The sequence below is a fragment of the Astyanax mexicanus genome, chromosome 8 (assembly GCF_023375975.1).
Source record: "Astyanax mexicanus isolate ESR-SI-001 chromosome 8, AstMex3_surface, whole genome shotgun sequence".
Classification (NCBI taxonomy): Eukaryota; Metazoa; Chordata; class Actinopteri; order Characiformes; family Acestrorhamphidae; genus Astyanax; species Astyanax mexicanus.
The window spans coordinates 14716425-14734158 of record NC_064415.1 but is presented as its reverse complement, the minus strand read 5'-3'; the positions used below and the strand labels follow the sequence as shown (position 1 = coordinate 14734158).

Below are 17734 nucleotides of genomic sequence, written 5' to 3'. Positions count from 1 at the left end.
TGTTTGTCTTTTTCTGCATGTGTATTTGCATATGGTGGAAAGTCATACTGTATGACTTCACACTGTACTCAGTCAGCGGGTTTTCCATAGAGTCAGTGCTTCCGGACTTCCACAGTGGAAAGCTTAGAGGCGTGTGTGTGTGTGTGTGTGTGTGTGTGTGTGTGTGCCTTTCAAAGTGTGTGTTTGTAACAGAGAGACTGATGAGGGTTGACACAGTGAGGAAAGTGTTACAGATGAAAACAGCCGGCTCTGTTTTTGCAGTCTCAGTCTCATTCTCTCACACATGCTCTCGTTGCCTCAGATGCTCTGGCAGTGCACACCTACATTAACTGTGTGTGTGTGTGTGTGTGTGTGTGTGTGTGTGTGTGTGTGTGTGTGTTGATGTTAGGGCCTGCAGGGCCTGTTAGAAACCACTTGTAAAATTTAATGACAGAATCCACAAACAAGGAGGTAACTTTTACCAACGTCTGTGACCTTAATTAACTTGCTACAGCTATGGCTTGTTTTACAGTCATTGTAAGAAAAATCCAAGTGATACACATTTAAAACTTTTGCATACACAGCTGTCAAACAAGTTCTCCCAACAAACATTCCAAAGTTTTATTAGATTGTATACATTTGGTCTGGTTAGTTTTGCTTTGGGTTTACCCTTTAGTTTTGTGAACATACTAAAGACCTTTGCTTCACCTGTGTGTGGGCTGCATTTCCCTATACTTCACACGTCTAACTAAGTTAAATAAAGCTAAGCTATGTAAAACAAAACTGCAATAAAAAAGACTTTCTTTTAATGTCAGTCGAGCACTGAATGTTAATCTACACAGATTTCTCTTCTGAAAACTGGGTGATTTATCTGGGTGAGTAAAGCTCTTCCATTTATCTACAGTAAGCTTAGATTCAGGAATTTCTCCAGCACTAAGGCTGGAGCATTAGCATTAGCAGCTAACCGCTAGCGGGGTTAAAATCAAGCTACAGGCTGACAGTACTGGTGATAAAAATCACAACCTGATGTAATTAATCACCGGAATGATAACACATCGTATTGCACCTCTAGTGTGTGTGTTTATGATGCCGTTAGTGCTGGATGTTTATCTACACAGATTTTTCTTCTGAAAACTGTTTATCTGGTGCATCCGTTTATCTACAGTAACCTTAGATTCATGAATTTCTCCAGCTCTAAGGCTGGAGCATTAGCAATAGCGGCTAACCGCTAGTGCGGTTAACAGTAGGCTACAGGCCGTTAATACTCACCTCTGAACGGGGCAATAGCGGTTAGCGGCTAATGCTAATGCTACACCAGCCCCTGTGCAGGAGAAACTTCACTGAAACTCCTGTATAATGCTGTACTTCAGTGGACTGGCTTTACTGCGTCTTACAACCTAACTGGTAAAATTCAAAGCGCACTGGATTAAAAGGCACACTGACGGTTATTAAGCAAATGAAAGGATTTTAAGTGTGACTTATAGTGCAAAAAATACGATATTTGGATGGAATTAAAATGCTAAATTTGCATTGTCAGGCCATAACCACTATTAGTGACAAAACATAAATATGGGTCAGGCCCTGGATGACGTCTGCAATACCAGCCCCCCCTGCAGCTGTGGCCACTCACTCAGTGTTTACATGGACTGTGCAAGCGCTGACTCCTCAAACATTAATACAGGAAGCTTAGCCTATAAAATTAAGTCATAAACAAACAAGTAAACAAAGAACCAAATAAACACACAGAAGCTATTTAACAGAATGAAGAGAGAGAATGAAGAGAAGTGTTCCTTCTGCTTCTCTTTCCAATCCCATCTCCAACCCTATCTGCTTGACACACTCACACACACACACACAAACACAGGGAGGAAAGCGAGCAAGCAGGGGAGAGAGAGGGAGAGAGGGGTGACAGGGATGGGGGGAGGGGTTGTTTAGAAAAAGGGATGAAAAAAAGGCTGGAGAGGCAGGCTTCTCTATAGCGGGGGTTGGGCTTAGGAGCCCTGTGTATGTGTGGGTGTGTGTGTGTATGTATGTGTATGTGTGTGTATGAGAGAGAGAGAGAGAGAGAGAGAGAGAGAGAGAGAGCTCAGCTCCTTTCTTTGTTTGACTGCTGAATGGAGAAAAGCCAGAGAGAAAGAGAGAGTGTGTGAGCGAGAGAGAGAAAGAGAGAGAGAGTGAGGAAGGCAGTGAAGAGAAAGCAAGCAAAGGAGAGAAAGAGAGAGAGGAAGAAAGAAAGAAGGAGTGAGAGACAGTCATATATACATACATATGTGTGTTTGTTTGTGTGAGAGAGTGTGTGTATATTGAGGTGGAATTCCATCCGCCTCATACTGAACTGTGTCAGCTTGTGCATGGTTTGTGTTTTTGTGTGCAGCTGCCAGGGCTGTGTGTGCGTGTGTGTGCATGCATGCGCGTGTGTGAGAGAGAGAGAGGGGGTTTAAAGGGAAAATAGAAGCGAGCAGATTTGCTGAGCTGGACTGGGAGGCTGAGTTTTGCGACTGGCTGTGGAATTACTGCCACTGGGACTAGCTCTGGAAACCACGGTAAGACGTTTTTCGCTCTCTCTCTCTCTCTCTCTCTCTCTCTCTTTCTCTCACATTTTTTTCCTCTCTTTCTTGCTGGGTCACTCGCCCATTGAGAGGCATTTAAACAAAGCAGTGCAACTCATCGACCAAACTCAGCAAAAGCCTGAGCCCCACAAAGCTGCCGAGTAAAGAGAGAAAAAGACAGATAGAGTGTTGCACTCATCTGTTCAGCTGTGGAAGCTCTTCTGTTTATGTTCGTACTGTGGCACACATTTCACTCACTTCCCTGCAAAAAAAGAGGAGAAAACAGGGGGGGAAGGGAGGAAAAAGAGGGTCTCCACTCGCTCTGTGCTACTCTTTCTCCTTCTCTCTTTCTTCTTTTTCTTTCTCTCTCACTTTTGCTCTCCCTTCTTCTCTCTTTCTGCTTTTTCTGTCTTTGTGTGTCTCTCTCTTTCTCTTGCTCTGTCTTTCTCTCTAAAAACCTTTATGCTCGCTCTGCTTGGCTGCATACATAGGCTGGCTTCTGGCTGGGGCTTTAAACTGTGACTGTTTTGCACAGCTGAATTGGTGTGTGTGTATGTATGTGTGTGTGTGTGTGTGTGTGTGTGTTCCTTTGTTAGTCAGTGTCCCAGTTTTATTTGATGACTGACATGTTATTACATGTAATAAATGTGGATCTGTTTGTTTTATTTTTATATAAATTTCTAATGTGTTGGAGCGTATGTAGCTGCTTGTGGTGTGTGTGTGTGTGTGTGTGTATGTGTGTGAGTGTGTACATATGTGTGATTCCAATAGGAAGTGGCCATGCATATGGGGTTTGGACGGAGTGTTAAGGGAGGCCACTAACTCAGCTCACTATTGTTAGGCTGTGTGTGTGTGTGTGTGTGTGCGCGCTTGGCATTGCTTGCGTCCATTACCGGCATCATGGAGTGTTTTGATAAATCAAAGGAGTGTGTGTGTGTGTGTGTGTGTGTGTGTGTGTGTGTGTGAGAAGATGAACACTTGCGCTGGGTGTGTAAGTCTCCACCCCTCATTAAATCAATCCACTTAGATGAACCAAGGGATGAAGGAACACGCACACTCACGCATACATACCAACAATGCTAGAATGTTTCACAGCACTGTTATTATTAGTTGAGCTGTAATATTACCACCCCCCCCCAAACACACACACACACAATTACACACACACACAATCCATCAGCTGAATTCTGTAAAGCCTCTGTGTTGGTGTTTACTCCATTTCCTCCCTTCTAAACTCCAACACGGCCTCCCCCCTCACTTCTGAACACTCCTTTATCCATTCATTTATTTGTTTATTCTGTCATTCATTATCTGCTAAAGACCACCCAATCCCCCTCCCCCCTCATCCATTCTCTCCGTAGCTAATCACAGACCAGAGGGACTGTCTGTTCTGAAACAGATCTGACGTAGTGTCGCGAGTGCCGGCTCCGATCAGTGTTTAAAGGACTGTCTGTGCTGCATGCTAGCGTGTTTGCGAGTGTGTGTGTTTGTGTGCACGTCCTGTGTTTGTGTGTGTGTGTAGCCCTCAGGCTTGTTCTGCTTTTAGCCTACATTCTAGTGTGAGTTCAGTAGAGGCTGAAAGAGCTTAGAGCTGCTGTTGAAATCCGTCAGTGTGTTTACCTGTGTGTGTGTGTGTGTGTGTGTGTGTTTGCTGCTTCACACACTGGCCGAGTACTGGCCACTGAGTACTGCTGACTGCTTCACGTGGCACTGCTGTGCTGTGTGTCACTAAACAGGAGAGGTTCATTGTAAAATGCATTATATCGGGTGTGTGTGCTTCACTCCAACAGCACAAATCAGTTCTATGTTATTACTGATAGCAGCTTTATTACAGGGATAAATGTTGCATAATAGTTTTCATGATGGCTGTTATTGTTATTTGTTGTACAACCTGTTTTATATAATTACACAGATAGCACACACACACACACACAAACAAACTCCTCATATATTGCAGTGTGCTGTAGGACTGAGCAATATTTTTTTATTATATTGTAATGTGTGATGTATCGTGGGTATATGGAATCAGTGCTCCTCAAACATTACTAAATTTTCAGTACAAAGGGAGCAGAATTAGCCCATGTTAGCTGGAGTTTCTGCAGTGCAGTGTTTTATACATGGAATTGACAGTGTCTAATCTGATTTAAAATAAAAAAAAAAAACAGTTTAATAGTAAATGTGCCACTACTGCTGTTTTTTCCATTGACTCCAACTTAATCAAAACTTATCAAAATCAAACAAAATATATGTGATGTTTCATAAACATGTCCTGGAGTATCACCATAACATATACCTGTACAGTTTTTGATACCTGTATGTCATATGGATTAAGCAGTTGTTCCTTATGTCCTCCAGTTTTGAGAAGAATGGACAAATAGAAATACTCCCAAAATGACTTGGGTTAAATATTTTTACATTGACATTAATTGAAATTCATCGTGTTTTTATATACATACATACACGTAACCTTGCTGTAGTATACATTATATATTGCACTTAGAAATACCTTGTGCCTTATTTCATTTTCTCTCTTAGTATGTCTCTCTCTTTTTCTTATGGGTGTTTCTTCTACACATGTGCACACAGAGGTGTGTGTTTGTGTGTTTGTGTGTGTTTGTGTGTGTGTGTGTGTGTGTGTGTGTGTGTGTGTGTGTGTGGGTGTGGGTGTGGGTGTGTGTGTGTTTTCATCCCCTGCCCCCCCAGGCCAGGCTTGCTTGCCTGAAGGAGGGATTGTGCATTCAGTGGAATGGAGAAAGAAAGAGAGAGAGAGAGACAAGGTGGGGGGTGGGGAGAGTGAGGGAGGGGGGAATGATTGAGTGTGCTGCCCGAGAAGAAAAGGAGAGGAAAGGGAGAGAGAGAGGGGGTGGGGGATGGGTGGTGCTGCTTGGCTGGTGTTGTGCTCTCTGGGTGAAGGAGTGAAGGGGGAATAGGGAGAGGGGAGAAACACACACACACACACACACACACACACTGTGTTTAGGGCCTGGGTAGATAGGGGGTGGGGGTTGGACTTGTTTGGAAGAGTGCAGAGATTTAAATGTAAGAGGGAAGAATGGACAGATCGTTGGAGAGATGCCATCCCTCTGTTGGGGGGTTCACACAGAGGGGCCGAGCTGCTGACTCTGCACAGTCACAGTGTGTCGGATACTGCCTTCATTTGTTTAGTTCTTGGAGAGGCTTGTGACAACACACACTCAGCCAGAGTGTCTCTCGCTCGCTCCCTCTCTCTCTCTCTCTCTCTCTCTCTTTCTCTCTGTCTCATATCATTATCGCTGGCTTGTAACCTGATCCCTCGCTCGCTCTCACACACCTGTGTTTCCTGCCCCTCCCTTTCTTTACTCAAGTCCACTGAGGTTAGGAGCGTAGTGGTAGTGCACTGATCTGTGTGTGTGTGCGCACGCTCTCTTTTTGATAGCATGGTTTTATTGGCGGGTGAAAGGTTGAAGTTTAAGTCCGATTTACATAATGTGTGTTTGTATGTCAGTAAACCATAGAAACCAGCAGGTGCTCTTTCTGACAGCCTGGAGACCAGCAATAAAACACACACACACACACACTCACACACACAGTAAGCAGAGCATAAGCAAAAGGCTGAAGTTCAAAGAACATTTGGGTCTATGAAAAAGCTCTTACTACTGAACCAAAAAAAGCTTGTTTTACATTAATGAGGACCCCCGTTGATTTTTGTATTACTGTAGCCGAGTAATGCTACACCGGAACCTGAGCATAACCTTAATGTGCTCTTTTAGTCTTTTAGCAGACATAAATTCACTGTGCATGTTCTCTTATCATTGTGAGGACATCTGGTCCTCACAAAGATAGCAATGCAAGAACACACCCAGAGCCACAAACAGTGCTGCAGGTTTAACTGAGTTTTTTTTCTCATATCTTTGATTTCTTCACTGTAACTCTTTGATCTTCCTTCATGTGTCCTTTTCTCTCCTCCTCCTTTCTCTCTCTCTCTCCCTCTCTCTCTCTCTCTCTCTCCTGCCCCTCCTCCTTTTGTGGGTGCGTGCCTGTGTGTTGTACCCAGGCTTGTTTGACAAGCACGAAAAAGCAGTTTTCCTGCTATTTGTGTGTTTTTGTGTCACTGGTATAGGTGACACACATTCTGTCAGCAACAGGCTTTCAGTAGTTTTTATGCTTTGATAGGGTGTGTGTGTGTCTGTGTGTGTGTGAGAATAGAAAGCAGCAGAAAGTGGTGGCACTGCTGTTACTGTATGTGCATGAAGAAAATCTCATACTTTAACTGCAGCCATGAAGTTAACTCTGGTGCTCGTGGACAAAAGTAATGGGACTCCTCTTTATTTGTTATTTCTTACATGATCAAGTTTATTACAAGACAATGTTTTCTGATTTTGCTGGAGCAACAGTCTCTACTGTCCAGGGAAGGCTTTCCTATATAAAGGATCTTGGGGTAGTGTACCACTTGGTGAGAGATTGAGTGTTGACTGCTAGACATGCCTCTACAGTACATTTGAAAACATACTAGGGGTGGGCGATATGGCCATAAAATAATATCACAATATTTCATGGTATTTTCGCGATACGAAAAAATACTACTGCACCAAAATTAATATTACATTTTCTTATTTCTTACAATATGATATGGCACACCCTTAACTGAGATATAAAAAACAAGAAACTAAGCAGTAACATTAATTTGCACCAGAAGTTAAAGATCCAGAATGTCATTGTACTAACAAAAAGTAGTACCCTGATGTGATAATTAGGGGTGGGTGATATTGCACAGTATTTCAGGGTATAATCTCGCACTTGATATTGAAAAATGCCCTTTTGACAATTTTGAGAGAGGATGCATTCATTGGACTAACAGAAGCCATCCATCTACTAAGCTATCCATCATCCGGCAGGCACTGTTGCCTTCATTTGCAGTGATGTCATGAAAAAGAAACCTGAATTGCTAAAGACTGGAGCTGTATAATGTTTCCTGTTGAATCCAGGTTAATTTTAGGATTCAACATGGATTGGGTTTGAGTATAAAGGCCTTGTGGCGAGTGCTTTGGTCCTGCAAGTGTGATGACTGTTAGTTACCTCTAGTAGAAATATGGTGTAAACTAACAGCTCAGTGATTTGTGCAGGACATCCTAAGGTCATATGTGTTGACTTTTATGGCAGGGTTTCCAACTGGCATTTTCAGCAGAATGATGCTCACCCACACACATCAATTGTTTTCTAGGAATGCCAGATTGCAGCCCTTCTTTGGCCTTCCAATTTAGCACAAATTTAGCATTTATGGGGCCAGCTAGGGTGCCAGCTCCAGCAGCCCACAAATCTGCAGGATCCTACAGGTCTTGTAGAACCTGACTTATTATTATTTTGTTTATTTCTTACTTTCAACATGTTTTAAGATTGTTCCAATTAGTTATTTTTCTGATTGAATTGCATCATGCAATCACAAATGCACACACACACACACACACGTTTATTCCCTTGTGCATCCGAGCACTTTGCCAGTCGATGCTATCAAATCCTCCCTGTTAAAATGCTGCATGAAATGGCCCTCCTGTCCTGATGCAAGGTAAGGTCATGACCCCTGTGCCACCCCACTGACCCATCCTGGATGAGCATCTCACTTTACTAAAATGGAGTCATGTGATCAGCCTATTAGGTTACGCTATTGATGGAGGAAATGGCATTGAGCCAATCAATGAGAGAAATGAGAGCAGTGTGGGATCAATGTGTGTGTGTGTGTGTTTTATTTACTTCAGTGATGCACTTTTCTGTGCCTTTCTTCTTCTCTCTCACTCGTTTTCTTGTCTCATTTGCTTCATCACTTGTTTTTTCTCTTTCTATCTCTCTTGCCTTCTTTCTCTTTGTCTTTCTTTAGATGTATCTCTTTCTTTTACCTTTTATTTCTGTCCCTCTCCTGCTCTGATTCTCTCTCTTTTTTCTGTCTCTCTCTATCTTTGTCTTTCTTTTGTCTATATTTACCTTTTCTCACTTTTTTGCTCTGTCATTTTCTCTCTTATTTTTCCTTTCTCGTTTGGTCTTTCCTTATCTCTCTTGCTCTCCCTTGTTCTTTGTCACTCTCTTTTAATCTTTTCTTGTCTCATTGTGCCTTTTGTCTCTTTCCTTTTCTCACTGTCCCCATTTTCTCCCTCTCTCTCTGTCTCTGTCCCTTTTGGCTGTAGTGTTTAACCTACTTCTCCACTGAGCTCTGACCTCTTATGTAAGGTGTGTGTGTGTGTGTGTGTGTGTGTGTGTGTGCTGCAGGTCAGGTGTGTGATAAGGAGTGTGTTTGCTGTATCAGTGTGTGATCTGCTCTGCAGATTTGGAGCTGTACAGTGTGTTCTGTCTTAATGCATTGTTGTGAAAGTGTTTTTTCTGGTGCAGAGATCAGAGGGCGAGGATATGCAAATGAGCCTCTAAACAATCACTGCAGGTGTGTTCCAATCACCCTGCTGGTTTCTCCCTCCCAGGAGGGGTGGGATCAAGCTATTCAGCCGTGGTGAGGAAGGGTCTGTACCACAGGGAGCGGGAGCGTTCAGCTGGAGGGGATCTTTGAGCAGCGTGGGGAGTAGAGAACAGTTGTTTATCAGACAAGCGTTTACCCATCAGTCAGTGCAGTCTTGTGTTCGGTGAGGAAACTGCAAGACGTTTAGAATGAAAGCTGTCAATCAAGTGAGCTTCCCCTCACTCAGAACCCAAGCCCACTGTGGAGTGCAGATTAAATATGGAAGACTCTGAGGAACGCGTCCAATCAAAGGATGTTCTTGATGAGAGTTGCATTCAGTGACCATCCATTGGTCCAGCTCTAGTCCATGCCTAAACAGACCAGAAAGATGTGTGTGTGTCAGAGGACATAATGGTGGCTTTGTCTCTGTTTCTCATCCTCATGAGAGTATCGCTCCCTGATCTCTCGAGATGTCAGTGAGTCTCTTAATCACAAACACTCTCTCTCTCTCTGTCTGTCTTTGTTCAGTTTCATTTGGGTTTTATTGGCACGATAGTGTTTTCTTCCCTAATAAAAAGTGGGACTTTTTTGTAAAATTTAGTGATATTTTCTCATGTGCTGTTAAATGTTGGCAGTGGTGGAGGAAGTACAGCTTAACATGGTCACAGTGACCACACACTCTCTCCTGTCTGGGCAGCCAGCCAGTCTCTACAGTCATGCTGTTGTCACTGGGCCGGTACTGGACCAGGATCTGTCTGTGCTGTGGATCTCTGATGGCGAAGAGGTACTCTGATAATTCATACTGTCTGTTCTGCATCAGGGGTACTCATTCCTGGTCCAGAAGATCTAGAGACTCTCTTACGTTCAGTCTCACTATCTCTGAACGCATTATGCATGTCTTACTCACTCTGTCTCTTTCTGTAGTGTTTCACTCACTTTCTTTTTCTCTTTTTTGTCAGGCTATAAGGGGGTGTGTTGGTGTTTTTTGTTTTGTAAACACATTCTTTTGGAATAGTTACTCATAAGTACAGAGGGTTAGAAACTAAGGGGAAAGAGGCAGAAGACAGAGAGAGAAAGAAAGAGGGAGAGTCGGGGTGCAGAGCCTGGTACTAAATGTTTAGCCTCATAAATAAAATGTCAGGATTCACTGATGCATGGTAGCCTGTGTGTGTGTGTGTGTGGTGAGTGGGTGTGTATGTGTCTCATATGGAGTCATTTCAGTAAGTGACCTCCCTCTGTGCTTTAGCAGGTGTGAGATACAGGGCCTTTGAATCATGAAGTGTGTGTATGTGTGTTAAGGGGCATGGTAACTGTGATTGGTACTGTGTGTTACGCTTGTCCCATTTGTTTTCAACAGTGGCAGTGGCAACTTTCTCTCGTTCTTTTGCTGTGTGTATGTTTTTTTCTCTGGTTGTGATGTTTATATGTAGCCATTTGCTTGCAGCTATTGTGGTGTCCCCTGCTGGGTGTATACGAGTGTGTGTGCGAGTGTGTGTGTGTGTGTGTGTGTGTGTGTGTGTGTGTGCTCTTGGGGAGTGTTAAATAGAACAGCAGTGTGATTTCACACCTCTCCTCTCGCTCTCATCCCTCGCCCCTTCTCTCTCTCTCTCATCCCATCCCCCTCTCCCAGCAGTCCACACAGTAGCTCGGTGCATGTGTGTGTCATGTCATTGGGTTCTGCCGTCCTAGAGTAACCCTCCCCCACCCGGGGAATGCACGCATGCGCGCTCTCTCTCTCTCTCTTTCTCTCTATTAAGCCCCCTAGTCTAAATTTCCATTTTTATTCTATTTCTGGATGTAGGTAGATCTCGATCTCTCTCTCTCTCTCTCTCTCTCTCTCTCTCTCTCTCTCTCTTTCTCTCTAAACCCCCAGTCTAAATCTCCATTCTATTCTATTTCTAACAATAGGTTGATCCTTCTGTCTTGCACTCTCCCTCTCTGTTGCTGTCTTTCTCTCTGTCTACCTGTTTACCTGTCTATCTATCTCTGTATATTTTTCCTTCCTCTCCTTTGCAGTTATTCCTGATCAGATACGCATACATGTGTGCCTTTATCTGTATCTGTGCATATGTGTGTGTGTGTGTGTGTGTGTGTGTGTTCATTCTCTGTAGTGTCTTCTCTCTATCCTGCCTCAGGCTCCTCCCCCAGGGAGAGAAAGACAGGTGTGGAACAGATTGTTCTGCCTCATTTCCTCCGCCTAGACACACACGCACACACACACACACACACACTATAGGATACATGCATACACATATAAAGCAAAGGTAGCTATAGGGATTGGGCTGTAAAACATGTCCTTTATTCTTCTTAATGGTAGCTTTAATGATAGCTAATGCAGTGATCTAGAGAGAGAGAGGTGGAGAGCATGTCTCTCGCTCTTTGTTTAAAGTGGGATAATGCAGAAATAAACACCTTCTGTGATAAGCAGTGCAGTATGTCATCTGTATAATAATATTATTATTGTGTGTGTGTGTGTGGTGCATGTGTGTGCATGTGTGTGGTCTTGGGGCAGTATATAGAGCATGTGCAGGTCATATGTGGCTTAGAGATGAAGAGTCCCTTTGTGTTAATGTGAGTTTTAGTGTAAGCATCTGGAACTACTGATGGGAACCGAACACCTCAGCTCTACGTGCACACGCATTCACACACGTTCACAAACTGTACAGCATTTAGATCTTGTCTTGGATTTTTTAGCTTTACCACAAACAATCGCTCAGAAATCTCAAAAGATATTTCTCATATTTCCAAAGTAATCAATGTATTATTTTTTCAATGTAAAACTTTGTCAATTATGCACAACATTTTATTGGGCAACTGAATGGTTCCTGGGAAGTTGCTTAGGTCTGTCTAGGTAGTTGATATCATATCCCATTAATATAATTTATTATATAATTTATTATATTATATATATATAATGGTTGCCGTTGTGCTGCTAGGGGGTGTATTGGTATCGCAGGTTGTTTCCAAGTGGTTGCTGTGGTGTTTTCTATAGTATCCCAGGCAGTTGCTAAATGGTTGCTAGGTGACTGCTCTGGTGTTTCTAGTATGTTGCTTTAGTATACCAAGTGGTTTCCATGGTGTTCAGAAGTGGTTGTTATGGTATACCGGGGATTACCCAGATGCTGCAAATCATGATCATTAACACTCACTGCACTGTCCACTGTGGGTGGTAATGTCTTCTATGATGTATTCCCTTCTATGATAATGATTGATAATAAATGCATTTAGTTACCCTAACCTTCTTATAGCAGTGTTTGAGTGTGTGGTGTTTGGCCTGTGCCAGCGAGCCCTGCACACTTCACACTGCTGGAATGTGTGTCAGTAAAAACCTGCATGAAGTGTCTTTGCTTCTGACATGGTCTTTGATTTATACCAGAATCTGATGCCTTGGCATAGAGTGTGTTTATGTGTGTGTGTGTGTGAGAGAGAGAGAGAGAGAGAGAGAGAGAGAGAGAGAGAGGCATGTGCGAGCCTGTTTGGACACCTCAGCATCTGTTTTTACCTGACTGACTGTGGCGAAGCATTTTAGCTGTTTATGTGTGCAGACAGTCTGTTATTTGTCTAGTCTGTGGAGGGGTGTTTGTGTGTGTGTCAGTGTATGAAAAGTCAGTTTGTGGCACTGGATTTAAAGAGGGACAGCTAGTTTTGTTGTGGGATGCTGTCTGTTTTTAGGCCCACAACAAACTACTGTTATGTGGTCAGTAAAATATGTGTGTGTGTGTGTGTGTGTGTGTGTGTGTGTCTGTGTGCTGTGCGTGTGTGTGAGAAAAAAGAGAGAGAAAACGAGTAGAAGGGGTATGAGCCACGCCCTGACTCACAAATGACTGACAGATGTTCAACACGTCTTTAAATATTGCATGCATGCACACGCATGGTACTTACACATACTGACACACACATAATGTGTCAGTAATATTCAGTGTCATACACACTTTATGGGTCATATATATACTATATGTCCAAATGTTTGTGGACACCCCTACTATAATATATGCATGCAAATGCAATATGCAACATGCAATTTGCACCCACTGCTGTCGCTGGTGAGCAATGGTGTGCTGACACAGTAGCACAATAGCTCAGTTTTCTTCATGAAAACAAGCACACAGTCACATGTACACTAGGGATGTATTGGTACACAAAAGTCACGTTTCAGTTCACACTAGGGTTTAGACTTCTGGGTTTGGTACTAGTACAAAAAACACACGAGTAACCTAGGGTTCGTTAGCATGTTGCCAATAGCATGTTTTCAGCAATATTGCTGACATGTCCTTGTCTAATCCATCACAATTTCATAAGCACAACATAAATAAAATGTTGAAGTAAAAATAACAAAAGAATTACTAAATTATTTTGAGATGTGTGAAATCCAAAAGAGAGAACAGTGACATATAAAGAATAAAATAAGAGTCAATTAAATGTGGGGTGTTCGTGTCGTGACTGTTGGTAAGAATACACATACTGCTCCACCCCTAGGGTATACACTACGCCCTAATTTTGGTGTAGCTACTTTGGTGCTTTTAAAAGCTTTTGTTAAAATGCAATGTGTTTTGCTTTGTTAAAGTGTGTTTGTGTCTGTGTGTGTGTCTGTGTGTGTACACACGCGTGGGCATAGGTTTGCATGTGTGAGCTTTATAAACCAAACTTGGCTGACTGTGACCTTTCCATAAGACGTGTGGCAAAAGTTCACCGACCCAAAACGCAACCACAGTCTCACCCTCCACACACACTGGCTTTCGACAGCCCCCACACAAACACACACACATATACACTCAGCAATCAGGGTCATAGACACTGTAGAATCAGTGGACAGACACGCGTGGGTGGACAGACAGTTGATAGACTGATCTGCATTCGGAAGAACAGATCAACAAACAGATAAATACACACACTTTCACACTATCCTTCACAGGATCGCGTGGTCTGATTAAACTATTTCATGGTTGTAATGGAAGGGTTGAAAAGCTTTCTTCCTACAATATGCAGAGGTTGTATTTTGTGTGTGTGCTTCATTCCTACATGAGTAAAACACATCAACACACTTACTGACAAACAGAAGTAAAGTCTGAAGTCCTCACTCTGAAATTATGAAGCTTTGTTGATGTAATAGTTTGCATTTATTTAAAACATTTAAATCAGTTTGATCTCGTGCATTACATATTTTAGTGTGTCTAATCAGTGTATAATTCAGAGCGTGTAGACCATTGTCCCAACATGCAGTGTACCTCTGAGTCACCCACTGACTAATAACCTGAACAGCTCAAAAATGGCACCTCTTTTCACGCGATGTGTACACACATAGTATAAATTCACCCACCTGTGCATTTGTGTACACAGGTGTAGGCAAAGTTATGAGGTATGATACTGCATCGTGAATTAGGTGATAAATTGTCAGATTTTGTGCTTTGCGACTTCAAAAAGTGTGCAATATGACTTAGACTAACATGACAAAAGGCATGGTTGACTTTTGTCACATCTTTGTAATATTCAGTATTTAAAGAACCATCAGTAAACAAAGACATTTTGCCAAACATGTACTTAATAAAGCAGTAAACAACAATGGCTTACACACTATTTATGGTTACAACCACCACCATGCTTAACAGTTGGTGCAATGTTCTTGGAGTTTAATGCCTCACATTTACTTCTCCAAACATAACTATGATACTTCAAGCCAAACAACTCAATCTTTCCTTCAGAAAGCTTTTTGTTTCTTTCTCCATTTGGTTCTTTGCAAACTTCAGTCAAGCTTCTTTCTTGGACAGCAATCCCTCAGCCCATATACATGTAAAACTTGCTTAACTATAAACAGTAACACTGGTGTTCCAGCAACTTCCTGTTCATGTAAACATCTGGCCACAACCCTACGTTATTAATTAATTTATAATTTATGAAAGTTATAAAAGTGTGTCACATATCCTTGAGTTACTTGAGTTTACAAGAATACATGAGCCAATTTAATTACTAATTTAAAAAACTAATTTACAGTAAAATTACTGTTTTAATAGTAAAAAGTTAAAGTTTAGCTATAACAAAACACTATATAGCTGGATAACTACTTATGGATTTATTGCAGGTCAGCAATCCACAATTGGTTTGTTTATTATTTAGTGCAGTTCAATAGACTGATTATGTGTGTTTCTGTAAGTAAAGGCCTGTTAAGAGGGGAGGGGGGCAGTGGGTTTGACCAGGTGTACTGGAGGTCAGCAGGGTGGAATAACAGGCTTGTTAAGTTAGCAAGGCACCGCAGTGTGTGGGTGAGTGTGAGATAAGTGTAGTAAGTCAGTCTATTCAACCTTTCACTCATGAACTAATGCTAAACCATCACAATATGTACAGATGTATTGTACTGTATTTGCTCACTGAGTGCACTAGGTTACATGTGCTGATAATTAGACTGTACAGGCATGGCAATGTTGGTCTAGCAAGGTGCGTTCAGCAGGTCACTCTCAGTGTTAAGCAGGCCTTTTGCGCTGGAGATTACGGGGGTGTTCACTGGACTTCTGTGCTCATTCTCGGTTTCTTTTTCCATAAGCTTTCATCATATCTATACATTTACAAGGATTTTAATAGTAATACCTGTCATCAGTTCCTGTAACCCCACCTGGAACATCTGGACAAAAGTATTGGGACACCTGCTCTTTTATTGTTTTCTGAAATTAGGGGGAAAAAAAGGTTTATCCTTCTCTCTACTTTCCAGGAAAGGATTTTTTAGATATTTTGAAACTGCTGTGAGGATTTTATTGCATTCAGTGAGAGTTCTTAACACGGGTTAAGAACTGTCCAACTCATTATTAAAAAGTGGAAGGACCATCATCTTTGAAGAAGGAGTGTGATCAGGAAAAATCTTAAATGATCATGACAGGCAATTGGTAAATGTTTGGTGAAATCAAATGGTTGAAAAACAACACGAGAATTTAGGAATATATTTTAAAGTGAAAGTAAGAGCATTTCCACTCGCAGTGTTAAGAGAACTCAAGGGATTGGAGAGTTGGTCAGGTCTAGGTTCTAGGTTCTAGCAACATTAGAATGTGCTCAAAGAAATAGATCAATAGATGTTTTTTCTTTCCTGATTGCACAGCCATATTTCAAGATGACAATGCCAGGATTCATGGGACTCAGATTGTAAAAGAGTGCAAATTTCCCATCATCAGTACAATATCTTAATGCAGCTCTGGGGGACATTGCAGAAGTTTGTGGAAGCGATGCCACACAAATGTTTGCTGTAATCAAAGTTAAAGGCAGTCCAACCCAATATTAGTGTGTGTTTGACCTTTTCTTTGGTCGGGCAGTGTATATGGAGCACAGTGTACATCACAGTGGGTGGTAATAATTGTGACTGGCATATATTGGCTAGATATGTCTGTTCAAACAGATACTCTGTCAAGTTTTAATGTGCCTTTTTAAACTATACCTGTTGACCACAATTTGAATAAATGCAGCATATGTCATGTGTGTGTGTGTGTCTTTGTTCTACTTTAGGGTTTTTCTTTCTTACACTGTATACAAACTGAGGTGTCAGATTAGTGCACAAGAGAGAGAACAGACACAAAGCGTGTGCGTGTGTGTGTGTCCCAGCTGGTCTGCAGACAATAAGTGAAAGAGCTGGGCTGCCAGTTCAGACACTCACATGCTGCCCAGTCACGAGAATACACTCACACCCTTCTTTCTTTCTCTATGCCTCCTTCTTTCTATTTCTCTTCTGTGTCTCTCTCTTGCTCCTTATTTGTTTTTCTGTCACCTCCTGCTTACTACTCATTTTCGTTTTATCCCTCTATCCACTTACCCCTATTTTCCATCTCACTTTAGCTTTTGCTCTCTCTCTCTTATCTTACTCTCCTTCCACACACATCTCTCGCTTTCGCTCTTTGTGTGTCGTTCTTCCTCTTTCTCATAAACAGTGTCTTGTTCATATTGTGTTTTTTTCTCACACTCTCCCAGTATGTTTTAATCTGTAATTCACTCTCCAGTCATCACAGATCTCACACCGCTCACTCGTCAACTCTTTCTCCTTGCTGTGTTTTTAACCTTTTCACGACTGAGATGACTGTTGCCTTTTTTTTGCTTTTTTTTTTACCCAGGCTGACTCTTTAGTGCCTTCTGACCTTTTAGGTTTAGCGCCTCCCCTCAAGTTCACTTCGACCTTTCAGGCTCAGAGCTGCAAGCCAGCTGTGAGATTTTAGCCCCTGATACTGTGATAGTGTATTACACATAGATTTTCTGAAGTGATGTGTGGTTCGCTTTCTAAATGCCAATTGGTGTAGAAGTCGTATTGATGTAGATCAGATTCGTCATTCCTCGTAAACGTGATATGATCATTTACTCTGAAGGCTGCACAAGCAGAAGGGGTTACACGAGTTGAACTAACTGAGCAACTCAAATATGAATGAGGACAAAATTACATGATTGGGACATCCCTAAAGCTCCAGATAATGTGTAAATTCAGTCCTCACTCTGGTCTTTATCTGTATTTAATTCTACCCCCTTGGTGTGAATTACCCTCTGATACCCTGCAATGTGCTGGTGCCAGGTTTGCCACAGCAAACCTTGACCAGGAAGAAGCAAATGAAAAGATGAATGAATGAGTTTGGGGTGTGCTTAGCAGCACAAGTTAGACCATATTATAAACCATGGTGTGAGATTGTGCGTGGAAAATGTAATGTGATTTTGGTGTAGATATGTTTTAGGCTGTAGTTTGAATCAGCTCAACCATGGTTTGGTTCACATGCAGTGTGAAAACACTAGGCATGTTCACCCGTGTCTGTTACAGTTGATCTGCTACATGAAC

The 17734-nt window shown here is 42.1% G+C and overlaps 1 long non-coding RNA gene across 1 annotated transcript in view; it reads left to right on the top strand.

The window, feature by feature from the left end:
• Positions 1-1976: 1976 nt before the first annotated feature.
• Positions 1977-17734, top strand: part of LOC125803748 (uncharacterized) — a 28574-nt gene continuing 12816 nt past the window's right edge. The window contains exon 1 of the long non-coding RNA XR_007440118.1: positions 1977-2522. This is a non-coding gene — a long non-coding RNA (uncharacterized LOC125803748). The remainder of the gene's footprint in view (positions 2523-17734) is intronic.